The sequence below is a fragment of the Macrotis lagotis genome, chromosome 2 (assembly GCF_037893015.1).
Source record: "Macrotis lagotis isolate mMagLag1 chromosome 2, bilby.v1.9.chrom.fasta, whole genome shotgun sequence".
Taxonomy (NCBI): domain Eukaryota; kingdom Metazoa; phylum Chordata; class Mammalia; order Peramelemorphia; family Peramelidae; genus Macrotis; species Macrotis lagotis.
In genome coordinates this window covers 194,023,153-194,049,983 of record NC_133659.1, presented here as the reverse complement: position 1 = coordinate 194,049,983, position 26,831 = coordinate 194,023,153, and the positions used below count along the sequence as shown (strand labels likewise).

The window sequence follows — 26,831 nt, the reverse complement described above, 5'->3', positions numbered from 1 at the left end:
GGATTACCAAAAAAAACTTATCAGGAGGGACTTTTCTCCAGGAAAAGGTAGAAATCAGAGATGAAAAAATTTCCTCCAGGAAGATATTAAAGTCTAAAAGTTAGCCTTCACAAAGAAATATAAGAGGGTTGCCTCCTAGGAAGACACTTTGGAACAGAAAGTGTTTTTAAGGCAAGAATTCTTAAATGTGGCCTACAATTTGGATGGGAAAAAAATTCACATCTTTATTATAACATATGGATTTCTTTTGTGTTTTATTTTATATATTTGTTTTTTGTTGGGGGGGGGTTTAGTTTTTTTTTTGCAAGGCAATGGGGTTAAGTGGCTTGCCCAAGGCCACGCAGCTAGGTAATTTTGAAGTGTGTCTGAGGACGGATTTGAACTCAGGTACTCCTGACTCCAGGGCCTGTGCTCTATCCACTGTACCACCTAGCCTCCCCTTATTTTATGTATTTGAAGCATTCTTCTGAAGAGAGGCTCATAGACTTCACCAGACTATCAAAGGGGTACATAACACAAAAAAAGGTTAAGAATTCCTGGTTTAAGGGAAGTGCTATGAAATCAGACTGGGAAAGTAGGTGGAACCAGATTGTGAAGACGGGCTTTAAATGTCAGACTCAAGAGTTTGTATTAAATTCTAAAGGCATTAGCTGACCTTTGAAGATTTTTGAGGTGATAAAGGGAACTGAAGATGTGAAGTTACAGAGTCAAATCTGTGTTATTTTAGGGAAAATCCATAAGAGATAGCCTGGCATGTTAAACATCGCTAATTTTGGAAAAAGTGACACCTGAGTTTAAGTTCTACCCCTGATAAATACTGACTGTGTGACCCTGAGTAAATCATTTAACCTCTCAAGGTCCTAAGAAGATACATTGTTAGAGACTTTTCTATTTTGTTAAAATGATAGATAAAATTCTTATTCTTATCTTTATCCTATTAATTTGATAAGCTATCCTGGGGATAAGTTGGAGAAGGGGGGAAATTGTAGACAAGCAAACCAATTAGGATCATTATTTTAATGGTCCAGGCAAGACCATGATGAAGGTTTAAAGGCTGTGAGAATGAAGAGGAGGGCATTTATCACCATTCACTCTAACATTAATTCTATTATCTGTTCAACCTTCATCTCTACCCTTACCAACACTAATGTAATTTGTTTGTTTTGTTTACTGCAGTCCTATGACTGCTTAAGATTTAGAACCAGTACCAAGATAAGAACAAAATGAATACAGGATTTAGACATAAAAAACAATATTATAAGCAAACTAGGAGATCAAGGAATAGTTTACCTGTCAGATCTATGGAAAGGGAACCAGTTTATGACCAAGGAAGAGATAGAGAACATCATTAAAAACAAACTAGACAATTTTGATTACATTAAATTTAAAAAGCTTTTGCACAGACAAAAATCACTGTAACCAAGATTAAAAATTGTAGTAAATTGGGAAATAATTTTTACAACTAGTATTTCTGACAAAGGACTCATTTCTAAAATATACAGAGAACTCAGTCAAATTTTTAAAAAAGCGAGCCATTCCCCAATTGACAAATGGTCAAAGGACATGCAAAGACAATTTATATATGAGGAAACCAAAGCAATCCATAGTCATATGAAAAAATTGCTCTAAATCACTGTTTATTAGGGAAATGCAAATTAAAGCATCTTTGAAGTATTACCTCACACCTCGCAGACTGGCCAATATGACCAGAAAGGACAATGATCAATGCTGGAAGGGATTTGGGAAATCTGGGACACTGATACATTGTTGGTGGAGCTGTGAATTCATCCAATCTTTCTGAAGAGCAATTTGGAATTATACCCAAAGGGCAACAAAAATGTGCATACCCTTTGATCCAGCAATACCACTACTGGGTCTATACCCTGAAGAGATTATGAAAAAGGATAAAAACATCACTTGCACAAAAATATTCATAGCAGCCCTGTTTGTGGTAGCAAAGAATTGAAAATTAAATGAATGTCCTTCAATTGGGAAATGGCTTAACAAACTGTGGTATATCATGGAACACTATTGTTCTATTAGAAACCAGAAGAGATGGGAATTCAGTGAAGTGTGGAAGGATTTGCATGAACTGATACTGAGTGAGATGAGCAGAACCAGAAAAACATTGTATACCCTAACAGCAACATGAGAGTGATGATCAACTTCAATGGACTTGCTCATTCCATCAGTGCAACAATCAGGCACAATATGGGGGTATCTGTGATGGAGAATACCATCTGTATCCAGAGAAAGAATTGTGGAGTTTGAACAAAGACCAAAAACTATTACCTTTAATTTAAAAAAAATCATTATCTTAATATGTAATTTTGCTATCTCTTATACTTTATCTCTCATCACATTCAACTTAGATCAATGTATACCATGGAAAGAATGTAATGACTAACAGATTGCCTTCTATGGGGAGTGGGTGGGCAGGGAAGCAAGATTAGGGGGGAAATTGTAAAATTCAAAGTAAATAAAATCTTTCTTTCATAAAAAAAAATTTAGAACTGGAAGACACTATCCTCATCAATGAATCCAAGGGTTTGATTGTTAAAGATTGTAGGATCATAGATTTAGAGGTTAAATGGAACTGAGAGATTATCTGTTCTAACTCTTCCATTCCACAGATAAAGAAACTGAGGTCTTAAAAGCCTGAAACTTACCTGACATAACAATGTTGTTATTGTTCTTTAGTCTTTTGTCATGTCTGACTCTTCATGACCCCATTTGAGGTTTTCTTGGTAAAGATACTGGAGTAGTCTACCATTTCCTTCTCCAACTCATTTGACAGATGAGGAAACTGAGGCAAATAGGGTTAAGTGACTTACCCAGGATCACACAGTAAGTTTCTAAGATCTGAACTCATTTTCCTGATGCCAGGTCTTTCTTGCAGCATCACCTAAAAGAGCCAAAATCCATCCTTTGGTTTCAAAGTCAAAGTTCTTTCTACTTTGTCCTTCTGTTTCTAGTCCCTAAGATAACACAGAGTGATAACATCAGGTGCCCAAGGACACATAAGTGGTAAGAAAATAACAAAGCCAGGATTTGGACACGTCTCCTAACTTTTCCTAGTACTCTTTCCAGGACAACATCATATTATCTTATAAGTATTCACCTGTTCTGCCCTTCCTTGGTTCAGGATTTTTTAAACTCAGTCTTAGGTATGTAAATCTTTTTTTCCAATTGACTAGTACCTCTGGGAAGAAGGGACCATATTTCCTTTATAATATTGAGAAATGTCTTCTCCCCCCCCCTTTTCAACCAAGTTCTGCCCCCTCCATCTTTCTCTTACCTTCCTTCTTTCTGTGTCTCTCTTTATCTCTCTGCCTCTCTCTTCTCTTTCCTCCATTCTTCTCTTCCCTCCCTGCCTCCCTAAATGGATTAAGTGACTATCCAATAATGTCACCTGAATTGGGAGAGACTGAGGATTATTATCTGTACACTGCCTTTCATATTACCAGAGGTTAGCACAGAACTCTTTTAAAAGTGTGTGGGGGTATCCTTTGAGATTATCCAGTATAATTCTCTCACTCCACAGATGAGGATACTGAGGTACAGTCAGCGTAAATATTAACTAATTCTCAAGGGGAAATTATGCAGACTTTTAAGTGTAATCTGCATTTCCACATTTTATCCTTTACCTTCTTAAACTTCAACAATCAACAAAACAATAAATCGAGCCCTAATTTGTACTGTTTGCAAGTTTTGAAGGTGCAAGTGCTAACATTAAAAAAATAATTAAACAATGTTCTCTTAAGAGCCTTTAGAACTGCTTCCAAGACACCAAGGGGCTATAATCAATATTTACTAAGTGCCTACCATGTGTCAGACACTATGCTAAGCACTGAGAGATACAAAAAAAAAAAGCAAAAAGTAACTCCTATCCTCAAGGGACTTACAATCTATTAAAGAAGACAACATGCAAACAATTACATACAAAGTAAACTATATACAGAATAAATAGGAAACAAATAATTAACAGAGGGAAGACACTGGAATTAAGAGGGGTTTGGGAAGGCCTTCTGTAGAATCATTTAATGATGGCTTAAAGGAATCTGGAGAGGGTCAGTAGTGTAAACTGAGGAGAGAAAACATTTCAGGAATTGGGGGTGGGGTGGGGGTGAGGGAGAAGAAGGAGAGCCAAGAGCTGAGATGTGTCTTGTTCTTGAAACTTCTGGGGGCCATTGTCCCTGGAATGATGAGTATCTGTAGTAAGGGGTAAGAAAACTGGAAAGGGAAGAGTAAATTAGATTATGAAGGGCCTTGAATGTCAAATGATACATTTTATACTTGTTCCTAGAAGTTATAGGAAACTAATGGAATTTATTGAATAGAGGGGTAAAATGATCAGACCTGTATTTTATGAAAATCACTTTAGTGTCTAAATGGGGGTCAGATTAGGGTTGGGAGAGATTTGAGGCAGACAGATCCACCAGCAGGCTATTGCAATAATCAACTTGATGTTATAAGAATTGTAGAAGAGAGAAGAGGGCATATAGGAAAGCTGTTGAAAATATGAAATTGACTCATAAAAGAAATTTGTTCAAATAGAGTGAGCAAAGAGTTGTGAGGGGAAGTGGCTACTTGAAGAAGTATATCCTGAATAGGAAAAACTGTCATCTCTTGGGGCCATCACTTCCGGGATGAAATCCCTTGTGGTTCAGTCTCCTGGGCTAGGAGGAAATGCACACTTCTTGGTACTATGCTGCTAGCAAGCTGAACATTACAGAACCCTGGGTAAAGTCCCAGACACCCTGTCCTAGTTACTGCTTTGCACTGAGGTCAGGAAGCAAAAGTTAATTGTCCTAAATAACACAGCAAATCAAAGGCAGAACCAAGACTCTACTAGGTCAGTTGAAATTGTTGGTCAATCAATGAACCTTCTTGCTTCCACTTTGCTTACAGTCTTGGTAAAATGGAGCTTTCTCTCCACATCAGTTAAATGGGACCAATGATCCCCATTACCTATGATAGATATTAGATACTTGCATTTGAGACTGATGGGGATCAGGAAGAGCCCAGATCTATTGATAAGCAGTTTGAAGCCTTTCCTTGGGAAAAAGAAAATGAGTTGTACTGTTTGTTTCCCATCAGTAAACTGCCTGCCTTTGTGTGTTTGACTGTTGCCTGGATAAAAGGCTTATTAAGTCCCTCTTGTGGACCCGCAGATTTTGTAATTTTTTTGTTTGTTGTTGCAGTAACAAAACAAATTTTTTTCCATAGCCAGAGGATGAAATAATAAAATAATTTCATTTTGTGGTATGCTCTCCCCCCCACCCTTCATCAAAAGCCTGGGTGCATTTTTAATTAGTGCTGCATTTTCAATAATTCGTATCTGTGCATAGTGCAGATTCTTCCCTGGATAAGGGAAAGATAATAATGAGAATCTTGTTTTTCAGCCCCACACTAAAGGGATGCCTGGTATATTTAATCATGCCGTAGAAATCCTGGCAGCTTTCTCTGAGCCTGGCCTCTCGCTCTAATTACATTTCTAGATTTTAGTAAATTGAAAGGGAAAATGTAGGAACAAAATAATTAAAACCAAAGAGGAAGTGCATATTAAAAAGGAGCAGCTGTTTAAAATTCTTCCATTCTGAACATCCAAGGACATCAACAACTGTTTAATCAGTCCATACTGAATGGAAGTTCTTTAGACAAGAGAGGAGCAGAATCACACCCTCCACCAGGTAGGGAGGTCCCCAGGTCCAGGACAAGAGAGACTCTAACAACAGGGCCAGCTTTCTCATGTTCTCTTAGAGAACTCTGCAAGAATTTTGGCTAAGCTCCAGCAGGTTCCTTTGAACTGACTCAGAATTTCTCTTCTAATTCTTGCTTCATAGGACTTCTGGGTGTCCAGAGCAGTCAGCAGCAGAGGCTAACTAAACTATGATGATTTAAACTAATTTGCCTGCTTGTAAATAAAGGAAAGTTTGTGTTCTGTGTCTCTGGTCTCTTCTTTTTGTATTTTTTTCCTTTCTATGAGTCTCAGTCTAAGTACTAGTAATCATAGTAACAGACTAATACTTCTCTTATAGACTTGTAAGAAAACTGAGATTGAGAAGGTTAAATGACTTATGCAAGATCACATAACTAGTAAGATCTGCTTCTAAATATTCTGTTTTGGTATTTAGCCTAGCCTCCTTTCTAGGCTTCTATCTTACTCCTGCTATATATTCTTCACTCTAGTGAAGACCCACTATCTCTTGGCTCCTGATATTCTCTCTGTCTTTCCCCCTTGCCTGGAAGTTGTTCCCCCTCTGTTCTGCTACTGCTGTGCTGACATCCTTAAGATCCAACTAAAATTCCATCTTTTACAGCAATATTTTCCCAACTAGAATACCTTAATCCTTCTATTAGTTATTTCTTAATTTATCCTATAAATTATATATGTATATATTGCATATATAAATTTATCCCATAAATTATATGTACATTTTACTTTATTTATTTATGTTTGTGTGTTGTCTTCTCTTTTGTTTCTCCTGTTAGACTATAAATGCCTTGGTCAAGGTTTGTTTTTACCTCTTTTTATATCCCCATTGTTTAGTATAGTGACTGGCATATAATAGGTGCTTAATAACTTTATATTGATTGATTGATTGATTCTAACACTATTTTCCTAACAGGTCTGTCATTAGGGTAAAAAAGTGATGTGAACAGTGTTGGACCTAGAATGAGGAATACCTTAGTTCAAATCCATTCTATGACACTTGATAGCTATGTGACACAAGCAAATCATTTAACCTCAGTCTTCTCATCTGTAAAATGAGAATATAGTAAATACCTCCCAGTATTGTTGTGAGGATCAGACAAGATATTTATAAAGTACTCTGCAGAACTTAAAGCAGTATATAAATATTAACTGTCAATATTTTATTAAAGATAATTTATTAAAGATAGTCAATATAAGAACTCAGCAAATCTTAAAACAGTCATTTAATAAGTATCATAAGTTCTACTGGATACCCTCACTTACTATCAGTAAACTTTAAAGCCCATAAAAAATTTGAATTAACTCTGCTTTCCTTCTTTTCAAAATCTGCTCCAAGGAAAGGGTCTGATAAACTTATTTATGCAACTTCAAAGAGTAAAGATGTACTACCACAGGTGTTGAAGAAATCATTAGTAGGTGATGTTTGTCCTTTGTTCTTAAAGAAGATAATGAATGACATCAGACAGGTGATGCCATGACATGCACATGACTTGATGCTAAGTCACCAGTCTCACTTTCTCCTTCAAAATCTTTTGGATTCAGTGGCCAGAAATGAATCAGGATAAATGGAGGTAGTCCTGAATTCAAGGTAATAAGGGTTAAGTGACTTGCCCAAAGTCACCCAGCTATTAAGTGTCAAGTTTCCGAGACTGGATTTGAATTCCTATCTTCTTGACTGAAAGACCAGTGCTCTATCCACTGAGCCACCTAGCTGCCCTAGGTAAGGGCAAGAAAGTAGGTGAGTCCTAGGGAGGTACCTTAGGAACATCAAGGTTACTGACTTGCTTAAGTTCACAAAGTTAAGTGAGGAAGGGAGAAGGGGATTTGACGACCAGGTTTCCAGTGTCTAAGCCAGATACTCTTTCTACTAAACCTTGTTGGCCCCCATCCTTGATCACAAAATAGGTAAAAGTGATTGATATTAAAGGAATTGTAAACTCCCAAGGATATTTGATTTTTAGTGAGGGTCATAGCTCTTGTGTGTGCTTCAGTCAAAGGAATAAATATTTGCTGATTACTTTGGCAAATGAAGTCATAAATAGAATGGGGTTTGTTTTATTTTTTGAGATGACTAAGTTTATTATTTGGGCCTCTGCAGTTTGGCTCCAACCTACCTTTTCAAGGTTATTCTGAATCACTCCTCCACTCCTACCTTCAAGGCAAGTTGGCTGTTCCCAGAAAACTTGACACATCATGTCCCCACTCTCATCCCAATCCTTTCTTTGCCTTCACTGATACCAGCCCAGCCCTAGAAATGCATGTGTTGGCCTTCCAGACTTAATTCAATACTTTCTCTTTCTTCTTCAGTACTGTGAGATGGTTCTCTCAAATTTTGCTTCTAGCCTTTTTTTTTAGGGAGAATATTGTTTATCCCCCAAGTAAAATGTCGGCTTCAGAGCATAGGAACTGTTTCACATTTTATTTTTGTATCTTCACTGCAAGTAAAACAGGCATATTATGTTTAATAAGGGTTTATGAGATTGAATGTTTTTTATTTCTAGTTCTAGCTGAAGTCAATATGTGATTGTCTTCTAAAGTATGTTTTGTAATGGAAATCTGACCCCACATTGTACACAGAACCCATTAGCTTCTCTGATGATGCAACTTTTTCAGGTGGAGGAAAGAAGGAACCTTGCTTCTGGGAGAATCTTAAAGATATATAAAGAGAAACCATGGAGCATTCATAGCTTTATATAAGGCAACTAATATGGTAAAAGGTCTGTAGTCATTTGCCATTTTCTCTTTTTCCTCAGTATTATTCTCTTCTGAGGAATCTTTGGGATTTCTTAATTTGTGTGGTCTAACGTGAAGAGAAGTTTTAGGGTTTTCCCCCTTCTGAAATCAGTTGACCTCCCAAAACCTTGGCCTCAATCTTTGGCCATTGGTTTAAAAGGACTGGAGTCCCTGCAAAAGGTTGGAAGAGTGAACTATTGGAGTTGGCTAGGTTTTGCAGTCAGTACTGGGGAGCAAAGTGCATCTTCCTGGAGTAACCTTTGAACCCCAGCCAATCAGTGACTGAGGTAAAGACTCTTCCACCTTTGCTATCTTTGGATGTGAACTTGGTGGAATCAGTGCTATATGAGAACTGAGTTGTTTTAAACCTATTCCTTCAAAAGACTGCAGTGGGGCGGCTAGGTGGCGCAGTGGAGAAAGCACCTGCCCTGGAGTCTGGAGTACCTGGGTTCAAATCTCGTCTCAGATACTTAATAATTACCTAGCTGTGTGGCCTTGGGCAAGCCACTTAACCCCATTTGCCTTGCAAAAACCTTAAAAAAAAAAAGACTGCAGTGATATAGGGAGAAGGTGGCCGGGGAAATGTTTGTTCTGTAGTTGCCCTTGCCTTATCTTTGAAGTAAATATTCCTTTGTAAATCCAATTGTTGATAAGAAGTTAAATGAAATTGAGATGCTAGTCACTGATTAGGTCCTATCTTTGAGGGGACATGGCCTGTGTGGGCTTGAGTCAATGGCACGGAGGCATCCTAATCCCTCAGGTTCCAGAGAATCCTGAGGAAATGGAGTTTATTTGAATAACTAGAGCATACTTGATATAGATTTATTGATACTTTTAATATCACTATTACTTCAGAATACTATAGAACCTTCTTTTACAACAAAGAAAAATGTTTCAGCAATGAATTAACAAGCATTAAGTATTTTGTACTAGGTTTTATACTAAGCTCTGAAAACACAAAGGCAAAAAATTGTCTCTGCTAACTTACCATACCATTTGATCCAAAGATTTCACTTCCAGTCATTTACCCCCAAGGAAGTCATCAATTTAAAAGAATTCCCACATTCACCAAAATATTTAGAAGTGTTTTTTGTAGTAGCATAGAACTAGAAACAAAGTAGAAGCCCATCAACTAGTGAACTGTAAAATAAATTGTGGTATATGAATGTAATGAAAATTACTACTGTACTGTAAGAAATGATAAATATGATGAATATAGAGAAGCATGGGGAAAGACACACATGAACTGATACAAAGTGAAGAAAGCAGAGTTACAAAGAAATCAATGTACACAATAACTGTAACAATATAAAGGGAAAAGACAAACACCACAAAATTGAAAAAAGAATGTCACAAAATTACAAAGAACAAGTGTGATCCCAAATAAGAGATATGAAAAAATACCTCTCATTCCTTTGCAAAGATAGGAGGTTCAATATATGGAACACTGCATGTCTTTTCAGATTTTTTTTTTGATGTACTGATTAATTAAATTGATTTTTAAAAATTCTTTGATATATGGGAAGGGCTCTCTAGAAGGGGATGGGAAAATACAGGGGGAAATTTAAGTGATACAAACACACACACACACACACACACACACACATGCACTCATAGGGTATCAATAAATATTTATTTGTTTGGAAAGTAATACAAATGACTTTATAATTGATCCTAGACATAACAGAGAGACGTTGAAATTTATAGAGTGGGGAAATAGCAATCAGATCCACAAACAAGGAAAATCTGTGTGGAGTTGGGCAATACAGAAAAAAAAAAAACCCAAACATTAAGTTCTTGCTATATTCCAAAACAAAGGACTTTATGTTTTATCCAAGACACAATAGCAAGCCATTGCAGTTTCTAGAGTAGAGGAATGACACAGTCAAATCTATATTTGGGGAAAATCATTTTGGCAACTGAATGAAAGACAGACTGAATTGAAACCAACAGACTATTGCAATAGTCTAGGACAGAGGTGATGAGAGACTAAACAAGGGTAGTGGGTGTGTGAGTGAAGTAGACCCATAGGAGAAATGAAACAGGTAAAACAGAAAGCATGAGGCAACTTTTAATCCTTGCTTACAGTAACCCTTCTACTAGTGCCTTTGTTTTCATTCCCTCTGGTCTTCTTTAGGAGGTTTGCCTCTTCAATTATTTCTTCTCTTTCCCTAATTTTCAACTACTTCTTAGACAATGATTCCTTTCCAATTCCTGACTAATATATCCACATTTTCTCATCTTCTAAAAAAAGCCTTTATTTGACTCAATACCCTCTAGTATTGTCTTACATCTCTCCCTCTATTCTTAACAAACTCCTAGAAAAGGTGACCTAATCACCTTCTTTACATGTTATCCTTTACCTCTCATTTTTTTAGTACTGCAATTCAAAGAGCACTTATGTTGCTAGGCTCCCTAGCCTGGAGATAGGCTCATTTGGTAAAGAATTAACAGAACCTGGAGATCTGTGGTATTGTGTAAGGGTAAAAAGAGGAAAAGATTTATTAAAAGTTGCAGCCAATAAATAATAGACAAGTGATTGAGAAAACTAGTCAAACATCTCATAGAAGATTAAGGAATTTTTTTATTTTTAATATTTTTCCCCAAGGCAATGAGGTCAAGTGGCTTGCCCAAGGCCACACAGCTAGGTAATTATTAAGTGTCTGAGGTCACATTTGAACTCAGGTCCTCCTGACTCCAGGGCTGGTGCTTTATCCACTGCACCACCTAGCTGCCCCTGATTAAGGTTTTTAAGAAATATAGCCATGTGGAGAATTCTCAGTAGTGAACAAGGCTGCCTGCTTCCTTAGCTGAGCTGTGCAGAAAAAAAGGGGTGATGATGAGGCTATGACTCCTTAAGTACACTTTTTGTGGAGGGAGGAGCAAGGGCAGTGCTTGAGGAGTGGTTTAACACTTTGGCCTGTGAGGCAGTCTACAGCACATACTCCAGGGGAGGTGCTTAATTAACACTTGGTGTGAGTTAGCATTTACTGCACATGAGTAGCATCTTCTGCCCCCAAGGGCATGACCAAGGTCAAACATATGGGCAGCTACTGTGGACCTCAGAGTGGCTTAGGATTAAAGATACAGGAATATATAGGGGTTGTCAGACTTATTACTACAAAAGTCAACACTTTTAAAATAGTTCAGAAAAAAATCACAAGATCTGTTTCCCTTATAAAAAAGAAGATTGCAATATTTCTCTGTGACCAGAGTTCTCCTGCTACACTACTATATGGCTCTGATACTTTAATTTTCTTTTTATTTTAAGTTCCAGTTCTCTCCCTTTATCACCTGTCTATCCATTCAGAAGGCAAGAAATATGAAATTCATTGTACAGATGAAGTCATGCAAAACATATTCATGCATTAGCCATGTTCTGGTAAAAAAAAAATCAAAGGAGAAAGGGAAAAAGTATACTTCACATTGTACTCAAAGTCCATCAGTTCTTTATCTGGAGGTAGATAGCATTTTGCTTCATGAATGTATTGGAATTGTGATATGGTCATTGTAATGATTAGTTACTTAGTCTTCCATAGCTGATTATTATTACAATATGGTTGTTACTATATAGATTATTCTACTTGTTCTCATTTCACTTTCAGTCAGTTCATACAAGTCTTCCCAGGTTTTTTGTGAAAAAATTCATAATTTCTTACAGCACAATAATACTCCATCACAGTCAGAGACCATGATTTTTTTAGCCATTTCCCAATTAATAGGCATTCCCTTAATGTCTAATTATTTTCCACCATAAAAAGAGTTGCTATCAAGTTTTGTACATATGGATACTTTGATCTCCTTGACGTTTAGTGATATTGCTGGATCAAAAGATATGCACAGCTTCATAACCCTTTGGAGATAGTTTCTGAATTGTTCTCCAGAATAGCTGAACTAGTTCATAGCTCCATTAACATTGCATTAGTGCAAAAAAACCTAAAAAAACCTCCCAAAAACAAACAAAAAACCCCATTGCATTAGTGCTTTTGCCCACATTCCCTCCAGCATGTGTTGTATTATTTTTCTACTATTTTAGGCAATCTGATGGGTATGCAGTGGAACCTCAGAGTTGTTTTACTCAATCTCTGTAATATTAGTTATTTTTTTATGTGACTATTGTTTGCTTTGATTTCTTCCTCTGAAAACTTCCTGTTCATATCCTTTGACCATTTACCTTCTATCTCTATAAATTTGGCTCAGTTCTCTATAAGTTTGATAAAGTAAACTTTTATCTAAGACATTTGCTATAAAATCTCAAGCCATAAGATGAAGTGTTGAGTATGAGGAACAGCAAAAAAAGGCCAGGGTCATTGGGGAGTATGTGGAGGAGATTAATAGGTGAGAAGACTGGAAGGGTTAGAAGAAGCTAGTTTATAAGGCTGCCAAATAACCCTAAAGTATAGGACCAACCATGGCACTCACCTGCTATAGAAGCTTCAATGAATCTCTATTCCCTTTAGGATGACATACAAGTTCCCCTGTTTGCTATTTTATTATTTTTATTAGGGTTTTTTTTTTTTGCAAGGCAAATGGGGTTAAGTGGCTTGCCTAAGGCCACTTAAGGTAATTATTAAGTGTCTGAGGCTGGATTTGAACCCAGGTACTTCTAACTCCAGGGCCAGCACTCTATCCACTGCACCACCTAGCCACCCTGCCTGTCTGCTATTTAAAGCCCTTCATAATCTAACTTCTGCCTTTCTTACCAAACTAATTATATACTCTATCTCCCTTCTCAGACTGTTTCAGCCAAACTAGCCTCCTTGCTGTATTCATTATAAGGAATTTAATGATACTTAGAATGATCTCTTACCTCACCTCAATCAATCAAGAGGAGTTTATTCATTTCAGTTTTTCATTGTGTGCCATTAGGGACACAGATAAAAAAATGAGATAGTCCCTGCCCTCAAGAATATGTACAAATGGAAATGTTACAAAAAAAGTAATTTTGGCTGTACATTAACAGCTAAAGAGGCCTCATATAGGAGGTGGCACTTGAATTGAGCTTCAAAGGAAGCAAGGTGTAAGTTAAGGGAGAAGAGGATCTTTACAGATACTGACATTATGGCCTGGGTGATGAAAAAGAAATGGAAGAGGGATGTTCTGTGGGAGAAACAATAAGAAAGCCAGTGTTGGATCATAGAATATGTGAAAGAAAGTAATGTAGTTTGGAGCCAGGCTGTGAAGAGATTTAAATGCCAAATAGAGGAATTTGTAATTGATCAGAGAGATAACAGAAAACTTATATTTGATCACAAAGACAATCAAAAATCACTGGACCTTCTTCAGCCTATGGTCAGACAAATGACTTAGGAATATCCCTTATGTGGAGATTGGAATGGAAAGAATCATGAAGCATGGAGGCCAATTAGGAGTTAATGCAATGAATGGTCCAGGTGAAAGGTGATGAAGACCTTAACTAAGGTTTGAGTCTTGTGAAAGGGGAGAAAAAGGACAGGTTGAGTTTTGAGTAAGTAGAATTGATAACATATGACAACTGACTGGATCTGTGGAGTCAAAGAATGATGAAGATTAGCAGAAGGATAGAAATAACGTTCAATAGAAATGTAGGTAAGTGCGGAAATGGAAGTCATTTAGAGGAAAGATAGTGAGTTTTTTGGATTTGAGGTGTCTACAGGACTTCAGTTTACTGTGTCTAAAATGGAGTCAGTGATGTGGGATAGAACTCAGGACTGTGGGTGGCTAGGTGGGGCAGTGGATAGAGCACGGGCCCTGGAGTCAGGAGTACCTGAGTTCAAATCTGACCTCAGACACTTCAAAAATTACCTAGCTTGTGGCCTTGGGCAAGCCACTTAACCCTATTTGCCTTGCAAAAACCTAAAAAAAAAAGAGCTCAAGGCTGGTCATGAAGGCCTGAAAATCTTCTGCATTGTGATGATAACTAATATTTAGAAGTTCATGGGAGAAAGAGAAGAGAAGTGAGAAAACACTGGGAACCCAACAGTGTTGTACATTCCCAAGTACCAGGGAATGGTATGAATGAAAATCCTGCCAAGGAGACTCAGAAGGAGTGTTCATACAAGAGAAGAACACAGAAAACAATGTCAAGAAAACTCAGGGCTGGGGGGGCCAGGTGGGGCAGTGGATAGAGCACCAGCCCTGGAGTCAGGAGTACCTGAGTTCAAATCCAACCTCAGACACTTAATAATTACCTATCTGTGTGGCCTTGGACAAGCCACGTAACCCCATTGCCAAAAACCTAAAAAACAAAACAAACAAAAAAAAAAACCTCAGTGAGGAAAGACAAGCCAGCCAGAGAGGATGGTCAATAGTATCAGAAGCTACAGAGGTCAAGAAGGATGAAGTCACCAAGAGAGAAGAGGCCACTGGATTTGACAGCTAAGAGATCACTGGAACTATTAGAGGAAGCAGTTTCAGTTGTAAAGAATTCAAAAAGTCAGATTGCAAAGGGCTAATAAGTGAGAAAAGAAGAAATGAAAGTAGTTGATGTAGACAGTCTCCCACTTCCACCCCTGTGAGTTTGGTTGTGAAAGAGGGGAAAGACTTAGGACTATAGTTTGAAGGCAGGTCCAAGTGAGAATTCTTTTAAGCATAAAAACAGGCAGGAAATAGGAAGCGATTTCAGTTTCAGAGAGAGTGGATGATTATGGGGAGTCATCTGTAGTAGAATAGGAGAAGATGGGATAAAGGCTTACAAGTAGAGGGGTTGGTTGACTTAGCAAATCAGTGGTCTGCCTCTTCCTCAGAGACTAGAGAGAAAAAAGAGAGGGTGGGCAGAAATAGGTATATGTATAGAGAAATGATAGCATTAGATTTTGTGATATAAAGTGGTTAAGCCAAACTCAGATAGAAAGCAAAGTGAGAGTATAGGACTAAGCCATTGGAATGCTGATTTAGTTATGAAATGTGTTATTTATGTATTTTTATTATCATAATTTTTTATTTTATTAACTATTTCTCAATTACATTTTAATCTGGTTTCTGCACTAGGTAATGTTATTCTAACATCTCTGATGGAGATAAAGAGAGAAGAGGAAGACCGAGAAAAACATACTCCATTGTCTCAGTGAACTATGGGGTCAGTTCCTCTGTTGAAAGTGTGAAGGAAGTGAGTTTGGAAGAATTGAAGTGAGAAGAGAAGGTTTTGAATAGTTTCTGTGAGGAATGGGATAGAGAGGAGATTAGGCAAGAGTGAAAAAATGCCTCTTTACAAAAGGATTTTTAGCTTCCTTCAAAAACTCATCTCAGGGACTACCTTTTTTTTAGGAAAACTATCCTGATTCTCTCAGTTTTTCGGTGTCACTTCAACCAATATAATTTTATATTTACTCTATTACCTTATTCTTCTATCTGTGCCCATATATTTCCCTTACAAAATGTTAGCTCTTTGAAGGCAAGGGTTACAGGCTTTTGTGTCTGTATCATTGGAACAGTGCTTAGCACATGCTGTTCATTTGTGTCTGACCCATCATGTCCCCATTTGGGGTTTTCTTGGCAAAAATACCAGAATGGTTTGCCATTTATTTCTTAGTTCATTTTACAGATGAGGAAAGTGAGGCAAGCAGAATTAAGTGACTTGTGCAGTCACCCCAGCTAGTGTCTGAAGTTTGATTTGAACTCAGTCTTGCTGACTTAAGACTTGACACTCTATCTACTGTGGCACTTAACTGCCTAGCTTATAGTGGCCACTTAATATTTGCTAACTGATAAACTAATTGAACAAATCATTGCATCTGACAACCTGATAAGTAATAATGATTGGACTGGGATGGAGCCCAGGTGTCCGAGTAAAGACAGGGACTCACCATGAGCTCTGCCCATATCACTCCAAATACCTTTAATAATGACTAACCAAATAATTAGAGTGGCAGAACCCACAAAAAGACTTGGATGAAATAATTTTCCAGCCCAAGACAACTTGCAAGATCTGTGGGAAGAGTCTGTACACCAGGGTTAGAGAGGGCCCACAGCACAGCCCAGGCCATCCTGGAGAAAAACCTGGCTCCAGCCATCCAGGAATAGACAATAGGGTGCCTGAGCCCTGGGGACACCTGGGTCCTTGGCAGCAGGGCAGTTTCCAGACCTCTCAGTTCAGGGACTGCCAAGAAGAACCTGGAAGGTCAACAGGAAAACTCTGCCATACTGGAATGAGAGTAGAGTCTAGTTCAGTGTAGACCTCAGCACAGACCTGACTTCAGGGGCACAGGAGCAGGCCTGGGGAACTACCTAGCAAGGAGCCATCCAGCCGATGCTTCCAGAGTGCTCAGCCCACCAGATGGTAAGGGGATCAGGAGAGATTGCAGAGGTCTCTTTGTTAACCCTGAGGCAGGACTCTGCTGTTTCTTCCATACTCAGATCCGATCACAGTCTGGGGGACCAGTCTTAGGAAAAGGAGCAGAAGCACAACAGAGCATACTGCCTACTGTGGAGCGGGGACTCTCTTCAAGGTTCCAGGATGGAAAGTAGTGCTTGTATTCATACACAGATCAGAGTACAGGCCAGGAGAACAGATATATCTTCTCATAAAATCTTGGGAGGAACTGAGAACTTGCAAGTCCTTGGGGTACATCCTTGAAAGCAGATGTAAAAACCCACAAAAGCTTAGGACAGTGCATCCTCCACCCTAGAAGCAGAGCCCCATCTTATCAAAGAGTTTAAATTAGGTCATAGACTGGGAAAATGATCAAACAACAGAAGAAAAAAATCTGACCTTAGACAATTATTTTGGTCCTATGGAGGACCAAAATACACTCTCAGAACATAACAAAATCAAGTTTCTGATTCAGAGGCTTTGGAGCCTCTGAGAAAAATATGAATTTTTCTCAGGCTATGGAAGAACTCAAAAAAAAGATTTTAAAAATCAATTAAGGGAGGTAGATGAAAGATTGGGAAGAGAAATGAGAGTGATGCAGGAAAATCATGAAAACTGAGTCAGCAGCTTGGTGAAGGAGATATCAAAAAATGTTGAAGAAAATAATATCTTAAAAATTAGTTTGGATTAAATGGAAAAAACAGTCCAAAAGGCCTATGAGGAAAAGAATGTCTTAAAAAGTAGAATTGGCCAGAGGGAAAAGGATATATAAAAGCTCTCTGAAGAAAATAATTCCTTCAAATGTAGAATGGAGCTAGGGGAAGCTGCTAACTTTGTGAGAAATTAAGAAACAATAAAACAAAACCAAAAGAATGGAAAAACTAGAAGAAAATGTGAAATATCTCACTGGAAAAACAACTGACCTAGAAAATAGATACAAGAGAAATAATTTTAAAATTGTTGGACCACCTGAAAGTAGTAAAAAAGAAAAGAAGGGGGAGGCTAGGTGGTGTAGTGGATAAATCACCAGCCTTGGAGTCAGGAGTACCTGGGTTCGAATCTGGTCTCAGACACTTAATAATTACCTAGCTGTGTGGCCTTGGGCAAGTCACTTAACCCTGTTTGCCTTGCAAAAAACTAAAACAAAAACTAAAAAAAAAAAGAACCTAGATGTCATTTTCCAGGAAAACTGCCCTGATATCCTAGAAGCAGAGGGTAAAATAGAAATTGAAAGAATCTACCGATCACCTCCTGAAAGAGATCCCCAAATGAAAACTTCCAGGAATATTATAGTCAAATTTCAGAACTCCCAAGTCAAGGAGAAAATATAACAAGCAACCAGAAAGAAACAATTCAAAAATCATGGAGATACAGTCAGGATAACACAAGATTTAGCAGCTTCTACATTAAGGACTCATAGGATTTGGAATATGATAAATAAAGCAAAATAGCTTAGATTACAACCAAGAATCAGCTACCCAGAAAAACATACTCTTTCAGAGGAAAAGAAGGATAATCAATGAAATAGTGGACTTTCAAATTTTCTTGATGAAATAACTAGACAGGAACAGAAAGTTTGATCTCCAAATGTAAGATTCCGATGAAACAGAGAGAGTGTGGAGGGGAAGGACAAATCATGAGGGACTTAATGATGGTGAACTGCTTATATTTCTACATTGGAAGATGATACTTGTTAATTCATATGAACTTCATTTATTAGGGCAGTTAGAAGGAGTATATATATATATATATCTATATCTATATATATATATATACAGAGAGAGAGAGAGAGAGAGAGAGAGAGAAGGCACAGGAGGAAGTTGAATTTGAAGGTATAATATATTTAAAAATTGGAGTTAACGAGGGAGAAAGGAATGTACTGTGAGAATCTTGGGAGGTAATAGGATGGAGGGAAATACAATTAGCAATAGCAACTGGGAAAAAATATTGAATTAATTTCTCTGATGAACTTTTTAAAAATTTTTATTTATTTAAGGCAAAGGGGTTAAATGACTTACCCAAAGTTACACAGCTAGGGCTGGTGCTCTATCCACTATGCAACCCAGCTTCGCCTCTGATGGACTTATGATAAAGAATGCTATCCATCCCAAAGACAGAGCTGATGGTTACTGAATACAGACTTTTCTTCACTTTATTTTTCTTGATGTTTTTCTTTCTTTGTGGGGATGGGAAATTGTATTTACTTTTACAACATGACTATTGTAGTAATGTTTTTTCATGGTTACATATTTTTAACCTATATAAAGTAACTTGCTCTCTCAATGGGGGGAGTTGGGTGGGAGCAAGGGAGAGAATTTGGAATTCAAGGTTTTAAAAGTAAATGTTGAAATTTGCTTTTGTGTGTAGCTGGGGGAAAAATTTAAAAAGAAAAAAGTTCACAAGACTTTTCCATTATTATATTTTGGTTTCAGACAACTCTGTTAGGTTGAGATGCCACCATTTCCAACCAACTTTATAAATATATGCCTCCCACTACCATTTTTGTGTTGTCTATATATGATACATATGTGTGTTTATTTAAAAAAATTGGAGGGTGGGACACTTTCAGCCCAACAAGTTTATTCTGAGGCTAAAATGGGATCATGTATGTACAGGTGCTTTGTAAACCTTTAAAAGGATATATATGTATATGTATATGAATATGAATATATATATATACATGCATACATATTCTTTTAAAATGCTTCTTTGTATATATTTAAGCATATATGTGTATTTATATATACTTTTAAATAGTTTATACTATGAAGTATTATATACATGTGTATATGGATAATTACATACCAGTCGTATCAAACTCAAAGCCTACAAAACTCCCAAGTTCTAACAAAATAAAAACAGAATATAAAATAATAATTGACCTAGCTGTTGTACTTTAAATATATTATTTCATTTGAGTCCCATAGCCATGTGTAGCCATGTCACCCTTAGCTCAAAAGACTTCAGTGATTCTTTCGAATGCATACTCTTCCATTTGGCATTGAAAGCCCTTCTCAAACTGGTTCTATCTTTCTTGACTGATTTTACTTTGATGCTCTTAATGAATACAATACTCCAGCCAAACAGGTCTACTTAATATTCTTTTTTTTTTTTGGTTTTTGCAAGGCAATGGCGTTAAGTGATTTGCCCAAGGTCACGCAGCCAAGTAATTATTAAGTGTCTGAGGCTGGATTTGAACTCAGGTCCTTCTGACTCCAGGGCTGGGGCTCAGCTGCCCCCTACTTAATATTCTTGTGATATTCCTTGTCTTGTCTCTGTGACTTGAAGGATTCCTTCCTCAAGATGAAAGAGAATTACCAAAATGACCTAAGCAACTAGAGGATCGAAGCCACCTCATGGGGATCTGGGACCAGAGATCTGGATCTTACACTTGCCTTTTATTGACTTGTGTTGACTGGACAGTGCAGGCCAAGGGAATCTACTATTTGTTCAGTAGCTTCCCCAAAGTGTGTTTACTTTCTTGGTGCATGTATGTGAGAGCATGCACATATACTAAGTGGTTCTAATGACCATAAAAACTTATAGACAAAGACAGTTTGTGCCTTTCCACTGTTTTGATCCAATCAATTCAGTTTGGCAGATAATGCTAGAAGCCTTTGATTGAATTGTAGCAGCTTTACCTGCTGCAAGGTCCTGAGCCATTCTTCTGTTGCCTTAAAAATTTAACTATCTCCACGAATAAATTCTACCTAACTGAACTTCACACAAGCCTGGTATCGATAAGTGACCCCAAGAACTTTTCTACCCCATCTAGGTCTGATTAGAAATGCCCCTCCAGCATCTGGCACTGATTACCTGTTTACAACTCAACCCATTCTTAGGGTATATAACTTTGCCACCTGAACCCCAACCCATGGGGGCAATCTTCTGTTTAAATCACATAGTGTGTCTATCTGTGTGTGTGTGTTTGTCTTTTATCTACTTGCTTGCTGCACCACATAATAATAAAGCTCTTGTTTGTACCAGCTTTCTAAGAGCCAAGTTCCTAGAAATTCCCCAGCCTGGGTCTTTGCTTTAACCAGAACAATGACGACAAATGAAGCATAGAGGTTAAGTGACTAGGCTACATTTGAACTCAGATCTTTCAGACTCAAGACACAACTGTTCCAGGATATTAAATCTGGCCATTGTGGTGGGTTGGGGGTAGGGGGGTTAGTTGAAGTAGTGATTTGATAGGCCTGGCATATACTGCCTCTTGTCTCTTTCTTGTGGTACTAAACTGTTTTTACAGCTTACTTAGTTTACCTGCCCCATACTTAAATGTTTAAATGGGAATTGGGGAACCAGCTATGCATGTTGGGTCAATCTGGATTGACCTATAAACTATAAACTATAACTCACATTTCATTTTATTTTTAGAGATTGGAACAACAAATCAAAGGAAGAAACTGACTCTTTGTGATCAAAACCCCAGGATTGGACGGAGTCTACAAAAACCAAGAGTCCTAAGGAGATTCCCAGGCTATGTGTGACCTGTAGGAACAACTCTGGTGTAAGGACTTGCCAAGCCCTTTTTAAGGTTGCTCATCTATCTTTGGTGTCCTCCTGGCATTCAACTTCCACCTGTGGCTTCAAGAAGTTACAGGTAATCAGTGGCCACATCCCAGTAAACTGTCTTGGTAGACTAGTTAAACCAGGTTGAAGGTAACTGACATGGTCACAACCCATCGGTGAGTTGTGGGGGGCATAGTGTCTACTTCAAGCATGTGAAGTCTTTTCTGGCTAGAAGGAGTGGATGAGAACAATCTATTCCAATGGTCACTGAAACAGGTGCTGTAGAGTGCTTAGAGCTTAGTCAGATGTTGAAGATGCAAAGATCATCCACTACATTCTGGTCATCATCAGTTATCTTGACTTTTGTCTTGCCACTGGATTTCAATGACTCTGGAAGAAAGAGTGAGTTGAATTACTTGGTTCAGCTTGGCCTCACTTCAATCCAATTTATGCAAAAGTCAAGCTATCTCCTATGATGTCATTAGTCCTCTTCAAAAATGAAGGACAAACATCACTTATGAGCATATATGCTATTTCCTCAAGAAAAAAAATGTAAGTGCCTTGAGGACATTTCTGTCTTGTCAAAACCAATGTGATTTTATATTATAATGTCTAGCATGATACTAGGCACTTAATAAATCCTTACTGAATTGCATCCTGAGAGATAGGAATTTTATTATCCACATTTTCACATGAGAAAATTGAGGATAAGAGAATTTAAATGACTTGTCCAAAGTCACACAACAAGATAACAGGAATCAAATCCAAGTATTTTAGACATTGCCTTTAGTCCACTAATGCAGAAAGAAAAAAGCAGAATGAAAAGAACTAAATAAACAATGATTTCAATGATATAAATGAAAATGATACTAAAAGACATCAGAATTCAAATTAATTACAATGACTAATCTTTTTTCATTATGCAAATGTTTTTGCAGGTGTTCCAATGGTTTTCTATCCCATATTCATCATTTTTCATTACATTATCTTCCATTGTCATATTTCAATCTTTCTGCATTGATAGGTAGAAAGGCAGAAATATTAAATGCATACTTATCACATCATGATGCAATAAAAATTATATGGGCCCTGAAAAGATACACTAAAAATTAATTCAAAACTAAATAACTCAATTTTAAATAATGAGTAGTCAAACAACAAATCATGGAAATGATCAATAATTTTATTCAAGATAATGACAATAATGAGACAACATACCAAAATTTGTGGGATGCAGCCAAAGCAGTTATAAGGGGATATTTTATATCTCTAAATGTTTACATGAATAAAATAGAGAAAGAAGAGATCAATGAACCTAGAAAACAGCAAATTAAAAATTCTTAAAATTAAAGGAGAGATTAATAAAATTGAAAGTAAGAAAACCATAAAACTAAGAATTGATTTTATGAAAAAACAATAAAATAGATAAATCTTTGATAAATTTGATTTTAGAAAAGAAGAAAACCAAATTACTACTATCAAAATGAAAAGGGTGAATTCACCCTCAAGGAAGAAGAAATTAATAATTTGGGGCTATTTTGCCCAACTGTATGTCAATAAATCTGACAATCTAAGTGAACAGTTGTCCAATTGACAGGCACCTGTTTCCAGTTTTTTGCTCCTATAAGAAATAGTTTATATAATAGACTTGTAATAAACATTTGTTGAACTGAATTAAAATTCTTACCAATTATTGCTTGACTATGATATCATTTTCTCAAGAGGAGAATTTGAAACCCCTGGTCTTCATAATTTTGGCTGTATTTATGAATTGTGTGGGTTCTAGGAAAGCTAGTATTTTTTCCAAATTACATGAGGAATTGAGTCAAATTGCTAAGACTAAGAGCCATTCCACAGTTGATAAATGGTCAAAAGGTAAGAAAAGCAGTTCTCAACAAACTAAACCCATGAATATGAAAAAAAAATGCTTCAAGTAATGAATAATTAAAAATGCAAATTAAAGCAACCATGGGATTTCATCTCTTATTGATCAGATTGACAAAGATGTCAAAAAAAATAATTGTTAGATGGGATATGGTCAAGTAGGCAATCTAATGCACTGTAACTGGATGTGAATTGGTCTAGACATTCAGGAAAGCAATTTAAAGCAAAATTTTGCATATCCTTGACCCAGTAATACCACTAAAGAAAGAGGAAAAGAAGCCCTAAAAAAATTTGACATCTTTTTTTTGTATTGACAAAGAACTGGAAACTAAGGGATATCCATGAACTTGAGGAATGGCTGAAGAAATTATGCTACATGAATGTAAGAGAATACTATAGTGCTGTAGGAATAAGGAAGACTTTATGAACTGATATAGTATGAAGTAAGCAGAACCAAAACAATGTATACAATAACAACATTATATACAATAACAGCAAAGTCAAACAACTTTGGAAAATTTTAAATCTCTTTTTAATGTAATAATGAGCCATGATTCAAAAGGACTAATTGCCTTCCTTGCTATCCTATCTCCTGACATCCATGATACAGAATGAGATTTAGGAGAGACTAGGTGGCACAGTGAATAGAGCACCAGCCCTGGAGTCAGGAGTACCTGAGTTCAAATCCGGCCTCAGACAATTAATAATTACCTAGCTGTATGGCCTTGGGCAAGCCACTTGACCCTATTTGCCTTGTAAAAAAAAACAGAATGAGATTTGAACATAGCCTATGTGGGAATCTATTTTGCATAGCAATGCAAATTTGTTACAAGAGTTGTGGTTTTTTCTTTTTTAAAAAAAGATAAGTCTTTGTGGGAGAGAAAATCAGTGCTTGATGATTGAAATAGAAAAGCTTGCAATGTAATAATGCCCATAACTTCTTTAAATCTTAATTTTGGGAATATGTCTATAGAGGAATTTGAAATCAAGAGTTTGGCATTATTGATAATCTTTTTTTTGAAAAGTTATTTATTTAAGGCAATGGAATTAAGTGACTTGCCCAAGGTCACACAGGCAATCACTATGTGTCTGAGGTCAAATTTGAACTCAGGTCCTCCTGACTCTCCAGGGCTGGTGCTCTATCTACTGCACCACCTAGCTGCCCCTACTGATAATCTTCTAAACTCCTATGGCTTTGCAAATATATTTACAGCCTTTTGAACTGAGCTAAACTTCAGTCAGTCACCTAACTCCTGGCTATTACCCAGGAGCCAGAATGAGCATGGCAGGAGACCAGGGAGTACCATCTCCTAGTAACAGTTCCATAGGCTTAGGAAACAGGGTCCCTGGGGGATGTTCCCAAGGTAACCCTTCTCAGTCTCATTCTATGATCCTCAGTTGGTTGTTTTGCCTTTCTTGGCCTTGGTTTGCCCTTTTGTGAAGGAGAAATAAGGTCAGAAAGCTATAATATCTCCCTTGGGGGTGAAGAGGTTGAAAAGGAGAAGGTTGCATCTTTGGGACAACTTATTCCAGCTAATTCTGTGTAAGAAATATACACTTTCATATGTGTTTATATTCATATATTTACATATGTGGGGGATACCCCCTTTTATGCCACTGTCCTTACACATCCTTGCATTTGAAGGTTGGGTTCTTCCAAATGTACTTACTGATATTCTCTTTGGGGTTCTATGGGCTATCCTAAGAGCTTATATTTTTAATACTGCTGCTTATGAAGCCCCACCATTATACTTCCCAGTGATAACCAGTCAGTTAAACCTTAAATACAGAGAACATTCCCTTGAAACTAAGGTATATTTCTTCTCTTGGACATTGAAGATGACTGAGAAGACTAGGCTCAGACATAAAGTATAAAAGTAGTGAGGCATATGTGTAAAGAAACATCTGGTAAAGGGGTAGTTCACAATTGTTGTTACCAGAAATCAATTCCTCCTCTGTAGAATCTTTATCCCCTTAGATGTAGTTCCCTGCTGGGCATGTAGTCCTGCTGAATCTTGAGGGTCCATACCTCTGTTGAGGTCAGAGCAGACACTTCTTTCTGATACTAGGGAGTCATTCTTCTTGAAGCTATTTTTTCCTAAAATCAAGACTGTCATTCTTTGTCTATATTCGATCTCAGTTTGTCTTTCTGTGCCTTGATAGGGGTATTGTGTCCTACTAGTCTAGTTTCTCTGATATGAATAGTGGGGGGAGGGGAGAGAGAGAGAAGGAGGAACTGTCCTTTCTGACACCCATCAAAACTGATTTCCTTTCACAAGTCTGGAATCCTGAGCTCCTGAATTTAGAGTCCTTCTCCAAGATAGTGGTTCCCCTTTTAACTGACTAGCTGCTGGAGTTTCTTCCTCCTATTTTATACTCCAGAAGCCTGGTTAACTTGTTTGGTTAGCCAATTGTGCTGTTCTTAACTCAATTAAAGAGGGGTTTATACTTGAAAATAGGATCACTGGATGAAGAAAATCTTGTTTAGAAATCTGAAAAAACTTCATCATGTCTGTTGACTGATTAAAATTGGATCTTAAGGGTTTGGTTTTGGAGCCAGAAAGACTTGGATTCATAACATTTATTGGCTAGTGTGACCCTAGACAAATCATTTAACCTCTTGGTGTTCTAGGTCAGAAGAGTCAAATTCTGATCTTCCAGTTGCAGAAAAAGTTCAAAGTGAGTCCTGATTAAAATGCAATTGGGAAATGTTTAACAAAATAAATAAAAATACAATATAATAAAAATAATATTAATGTGTAATTTTCTAAGTGAATATGTTGCCTTTCCTTTTTGAGTTTGACTTCACTATCTAGGCAACCTTCTAAAACTACAAATTGCAGAGACAGGCTTACCTAGATTGGTAGAAAGACTTTCCTTATCTGGAAGCTTCTTGTAGTACTGAAGCTATATGAAGAAGATCCTTTGCATATGCTCGAGTTTCCCCAGTGATTTGTTTTAAGCAAGCCATACAGAATAAACTATGAGCAATGGAACTCACTTCCCTCAAAATATATATCATGTTAAAAATTCAGTTTGAACAGAATTATAATCTAATATTTCTTGACATCTTTTTGGAAGATATTTTCCCTTTGTTTTTAATTTATCAGATTCTTGTATTTTAAAAAATATTTTCATGTCTATTCATCGAATTTTTTCCAGTCCTAAATTTTTTTAAAGTTATTCTTATTTTCTATTTATATTTTTCTATTCTTTTTCCCAAATAGATATCCCTCTCTTGGAATCAATTTGCTGAATTCAGAGAATTCAAGAAAAGTACCTTATTCAATGCCAATTACTGCATTCAGGATGTATAGAGAAGATAAAATATATGTGCAATTGATTTTGGTTCACTGACTGTATTGCCTAGTCATATACTAATTTTTGGCCTATGAGTTCGAACAGGTCCACCAGTTTATATATGGGCCTTATATGTACACCAACTGAAGGATTTACTCATTGTGTTAATGTGCATTAATAGACATGTATTAATGTAATTATATGCATTCTTAGTGCTTAAGTTACCGTTACTGGTTTGCTAATGAGTATAATAATAGAGTGATTGATTTTTTTAAAATGGGGGCTGATTTGGTTGAAATGTATTATGTGAAAGGTATGGAGATCCACAAGAAGCTTTCTGATATTGAATGGACTCACAAAGTTTGATGTGTGTGTGTGTGTGTGTGTGTG

General features: G+C 37.0%; 1 long non-coding RNA gene across 1 annotated transcript in view; it reads left to right on the top strand.

The window, feature by feature from the left end:
- The window catches only part of LOC141511376 (uncharacterized), a 33,009-nt gene extending 6,419 nt beyond the window's left edge, over positions 1-26,590 (top strand). Inside the window, exons 2-3 of the long non-coding RNA XR_012475313.1 lie at positions 21,123-21,348; positions 26,369-26,590. This is a non-coding gene — a long non-coding RNA (uncharacterized LOC141511376). The remainder of the gene's footprint in view (positions 1-21,122; positions 21,349-26,368) is intronic.
- The last annotated feature ends 241 nt before the right edge of the window (positions 26,591-26,831 follow it).